Genomic DNA, 5,770 nt, shown 5'->3' on the forward strand with positions numbered 1-5,770 from the left:
GTGGAAACCTTTATTATATGTGCGTGTGTGTGGGGGCAACGGGTGTTCGCGTACTAAAAAAGGCAAAAAAAGAAAGGGCAAGTGTAAGGAAAAAAAAAGTTCAAACTTGCTGATCAGCGGTACAACGCTGATCAGCGGTCGGTGGGGTGGTGGGGCGGACGGACGCTAAAAAGTGCCGGCCAGTCAGCGCACGCAGAAAAAAAAAAAGTGGTGGTAAGGGGGCTGGTGGTCAGGGGAGGGGGGGGGCTGGTGGTGGGGGGGTCTGGTGGGGGGGGCAAGTGGCAGGGGGGGATCTGGGGTCTGATAGATGGATCAAAGAAAGTTTGGAAATAAAAGTTTTTTTTTTTTTTTTTTCTAACTAACTTTTCCCTTCTTTCCCTGCCTAACGGTGCCTCTCCCTCACTGACCCTAACCTACCTGGGTGGCGATGGGTGCAGGAGGGTGATGGATGCCGATTGTGGGGACACAGGAGCTCGTTCTGGACGGTGCTGCACGGTCAGGGTGCTGGACAGGAAGAGGAGGGGAGAGAGGAGCGCAGGAAGTTTGAATCTCGCGCCTCTCTCCCCTGCTCCAATCAGCACCCTGGACAGCGGCGTTCAGCACCAGGGCCAGCACCGCCTCTCCAAATCCTCGGACTGCGATAGGTGGTGTAAAATTACGCCACCGATCGCAGTCTTTTTCCGGTTCATCGGGTCACAGGACACCCGAATGGACCGGAAACGCAGAAAACCGCAGGTCTGAATTGACCTGCGGTTTTCTGCGATCGTCGATGCGGGGGGGTCAAATGACCCCCTCTGCATTGTTATGGGATGCCGGCTGAATGATTTCAGCCGAAATCCCGTTCCGATTAACCCCTGGGGCGCCGGAATGCCGATTTCAAGGTAGGACGTACCGGTACGCCCTGAGTCCTTAAGGACTCGGGAAATAGGGCGTACCGATACGCCCTGCGTCCTTAAGGGGTTAATGACGGTCCGCCAAAAAAAAACGGAAACACGGACACACGGAAACACAACGGAAGCAAAAACGGACACGGATCACGGAACAACGGAACCCCGTTTTGCGGACCGCGAAAAATACTGTTGTGTGCATGAGGCCTTAGTGTTACTAAAAAATAACAAAGCCAAAACTACTGTAGAAATTAACTGATATGAGGAAATTATTTTCTGTGACTAAAAAGCTAGAAATGTACAACCAAGATTTTTAACCTTTCGCGGGCAGATGAAGAGGCTATTCACCAGTGTTATTAAACAATTTACAGAGGGACAAATAACTTAAAATGATGGATGAGCGGAACAGTGGATTTCCAGGTTCGAGGGGTTCAGTCAAACTTAACTTTTTCAAAGTTTGGTTTGGGTTCTGAACTTGACCCCGAGCAACGAACCCCATTGAAGTCAATAGTGACCCGAACTTTGGGGCTGAAAAATGGCTGTAAAAAAGTCATAGAAAGGGCTGGAGGGCTGCAAAAGCTTCCAAAGTGTGCGTAAGAACACTACAATTGCCCTGCAAACAAATGTGGATAGGGAAATTATTTAAAATAACATAAAATGCATAAAAATAAAAAAATAACAATCTTGAACCAAGAGGCGGAGGTCCAAGTGGAGTAGGAAGTTGAGGAGGCTGTGGACCTGAAGAGGCGGAGGAGGTGGAGTAAGAAGCCAACACTCTTTCAGTTTTTTTTTTTGTTTTTTTTTTAGATGTGTCCGTCAGTTCTATGTGTGACCTTTAGCCATTTTTTGGGGGGTTATCTACTCTGCCAATATAAGACAATAATCTTGAGCCAGGAGGTGGAGGTCTGAGTGGTGGAGGTGTAGGAGGAAGAGGCAGGAGAAGAAGCCAACACTTTTCTGTTTGTTTTTTTATATGTGTCTGTCAATTCTGTGTCAGGTTGATAAGGGCCACGGCATGACAGTTTGGTGCTTGTATGTCCTGGGTTAAAACTGGGTAAAAAATTTAATCTCAGTTTAAAATCTCACAAGTTAGACGGATGCCAAAGGGGTTTTCTAAATTTAAAAAAATTGCCAGAGTGTCAAAAACACACTCCACAGAACAATTTCCTCTTCTACATCAGTTAGATGGATGTAAAAGGGGTGTTCTTAATTAAAACTTTATGTATTTTTCATTTTATTTATTTATTTTGTTTTTCATTACTATAGGCCCCAATACATTGGAAAATGGCAAAGAGAACGCACAAAGTCAGCTGGAGTATAACAATGGCTGGAGAGAGGGGTAGAGAGGCTGTCCCAGATGGGCCTGGATAGATGGCATGCTTCGACAACATGACGTACGTGTAAGGAAAAGGTGTGGCCAAAAGTGGTCGTGCACCAGGCGAGTGGTGCTATGCAGATTCTGAACCTAAAGAGGAGCATTTTGGTGAGGGCAGGGTGGCGGAAGGATCATCTCCCTGTTTTTTCAGAGCGACATGCCTTCTGGAATGAGGCTGGGGCCTGGAGGCTGTTGCCTTGAGAAGTGTTCTGATTCTGCAAATTGCGACTCGGCGGCAAACCCTTTTCAGGTTATCTGTTCTTGCCTTTTATGGTGTGATCACCTGTAGTATCTTTTCATTTCAGTTTAATATCTCCAACATCCCCTATCTGGGAACCATATATTAAAAGAATTATCAGCCACTTCTCGGCCTTTTGGCTAGGATCAAGGCTTGTCCGGACCTAGTCAAGAGGCAGTCTGAGCTACCAGTGAGGATTGGGAAGGCGATCACCGAGCAGAAGGCTGGCAATATCCATGCACAACATCCGTTTCGCTACCACAGGCAAGATGAGAATCCCGAATTTCGTCTTAATCGGGAGGAGGAAAAGAAAGGCGAGCTATTGTTCTTCGTGAACGAAATTCTGCTAAAGACTTTGAATGTAAAGAAGGAAAGCATTCTGGCTCTGACTGATTCTAAGAAAGGTGGGTTCATCCTTACCTTTGAAAGCATTTTCACAACCTCTACAAACAACTGAAAATCTATTACACGGATTCCATTCTAAGTGGAAATAAGTTTGTTTTGCTTTATTTGATGGGCGAGATACCCCAAATCGTACACATGTACAACCCATTTGTTTCTTTGAGTGACATTGAATTTTTTCTTTCAAGATATTGTTTCAGTTATAAATCTGATCGGAAGCTGATGAATAAAGCAGACTTATGGACTGGAAAGTACCAATTTTTTGTCACCTTCAGGGAGGACCCTGGAGGAATTGGAGGCTTGAATCACCCCCATCAGGTTTTTCAATCGGGGGAGACAGAGGATACATCTACTATCCTGGAATGCCTGAATATTGCAGAAAGTGTCACCAATTTGGCCATACAGATGTGTCCTCACTTAACTGATCAATTATCCCAAAATGTCCTGAGTAGAGTTGAGCGGACACCAGGATGTTCGGGTTCGACGGGTTTGGCCGAACTTCACAAAAAAGTTCGAGTTCAGGACCTAAACTTGACCGAACCCGAAACCCATTGAAGTCAATGGGGACCCGAACTTTTGAGCACTAAAATGGCTCTAAAAATGTCATGGAAAGGGCTAGAGGACTGCAAATGCCAGCAAAATCTGGTTAATAGCATGGCAAGTGCTCTGCAAACAAATGTGGATAGGGAAATGACTTCAAATAACAAAATACGTAAAAATTAAAACTAATAATCTTGATCTAGGAGGACGAGGTCCATATGGAGTAGGAGGTTGAGGAGGCGGTGGTTGTGACGGTGTAGGTGGAAGTGGCGCTGGCGGAGGAGGAGGTAGCCTGCACTGCTTTTTGGTTTTAAATTTATTTATCTTTTTTAAATTCGGGTACACCCCAAAACATTGGGAAATATATGATAACCCCCTTCAGTCGTGCTAAGCACACATTCAGACAATACACTGGCTGCAGGGCAGGCCAGCACCTCCAAGGCATAAAGGGAAAGCTCAGGCCATGTGCCCAATTTGGAGACCCAGAAGTTGAAGGGGGCAGACCCATCATTCAGTACGTGTAGGCGTGTGCATACATACTGCTCCAACATGTTGCACGTCCCCACGATGTCCATGATCCAATTGGATATCTTCTCTATCAACTTTCGATGCTTTTTTTATGCACCTACTATGGTGCTCATGGGTAGCGGGGATTCAGGGTTCCAGGCCGGAGAGGGAGCCTGAGAAAGGGATACCCCATACAAGGGAAGTCAATGGATGAAATTAAATGTAATCGAGCGGAAATGTGGGACAAAGTTTTGAAGCATAAGCTCCCAAGTTAAGGAGGGGGCGCGCGGCAATTACCCACTCCTGACTCGGGGAGGTAGTGAGGATAAATAACAATACAGGACTCTTAAGATGCCCTGTTATTGGAATTATTAATAAAAAATTATAGGGAATGTCACTGTGGTATTTTGGATTAGGATACGTTAGCCAGAAGAGGCCTTCTGCCGCTTTGTTGACTCTAGATAACTTCTGCCTGATCGCAAGTCCCTGTGACATCCACAATCAATTTGGATATCCAAGGGAGGTTAATTCTTTCAAATTAAATATGATAGAGTGGAAATATGGGACAAAGTATTGAAGCGCAAATGTGGGACAACTTGTTAAAGTTTTAGCTTTGAATGAAAGGAGGTGGCACGCATCAATTACAGAAGAATTTCTGAAATTTTATTCCCTGTCAACTATGCAGAGCAGGGGTTTCTATCCAGCAAAATTTGTAAAATGTCACCTGACAATGTAACAGATGCACCTATGCAGAGGTGCCCCCGTGACGTCCACCATGTTGATCACTGTTATCGGCGAATCAGGGTTCCACACAGGAGAGGGAGCGTGAGAAAGAGAGACCACATCCAAGGGAGATAAATTAATTACATTTTTTTTTGATCGAGCGGAAATATGGGAAAAGTTAATGAAGCACAAATGTAGGACAAATTATTGAAGAGCAAATGTGTGACAAATTATTAAAGCGCAAATGTGTGACAAATTATTGAAGCGCAAATGTGGTCCAACTTGTTAAAGTTTAAGCATTGAATAAAAGGAGGTGGCGTGAATCGATTTCAGAAATTTTATTACCTGTCACCTGTGCAGAGCATGGGTTTAATCACGTCCAAAATTGTAAAATGTAACAGAAAAATTTGTGAAATTAATTAACCTGTCTACTTGGTAGAGCAGAGGTCAAAAATTGTTTAATGTCACCCGAAAATGTAAAAGAAAAATTAGTGAAATTTATTAAGCTGTCAACTAGGTAGAGGAGGGGTAAAATACACAAATTAGTAATTTTTTAAAACTGTCTACTAAGTTTAGCATTGGTACATCACACCCAAAAATTTGTGAATTTCACCCGAAAATGTAACAGACGAAGTAGTAAAAAGACATAAAATAAAATACGTACAAATAAAAAAAAATTATAATAAATTGATTTATGAAGTGGAGGTCCATATGGAGTAGGAGTTTGAGGAGGCGGTAGACGTAGCGGTTTAGGGGGAAGCAGCGTTGGAGGAGGACGAGGTAGCCAACACTGGTTTTTGGTTTTAATTATAATAATTTTTTTATTTATTAGGGTGCACTCCAAAAGAGTGTGAAATATCCAAAATACAAGAAAGAGCAATTGCGCTGCAGTATAACAATGGCTGATTAAGGCCGGTATACATGTCTATTCTGCACAAGGTACGGACAAGTCCTGTGGGATCCATGCCTGGTTCACTTTAATGAACGTGAGCTTATCCACATTGGCTGTGGACAGGCGGCTGCGCTTGTCTGTGATAACGCCCCCTGCCGTGCTAAATACACGTTCAGATAATACACTGGCTGCAGGGCAGGCCAGCA

The 5,770-nt window shown here is 44.1% G+C and overlaps 1 pseudogene; it reads left to right on the forward strand.

The window, feature by feature from the left end:
• Nucleotides 1-2,515: 2,515 nt before the first annotated feature.
• Nucleotides 2,516-2,689, forward strand: LOC120992968 (annotated as a pseudogene).
• The last annotated feature ends 3,081 nt before the right edge of the window (nucleotides 2,690-5,770 follow it).

The sequence above is a fragment of the Bufo bufo genome, chromosome 2 (assembly GCF_905171765.1).
Source record: "Bufo bufo chromosome 2, aBufBuf1.1, whole genome shotgun sequence".
NCBI classification, from domain to species: Eukaryota; Metazoa; Chordata; class Amphibia; order Anura; family Bufonidae; genus Bufo; species Bufo bufo.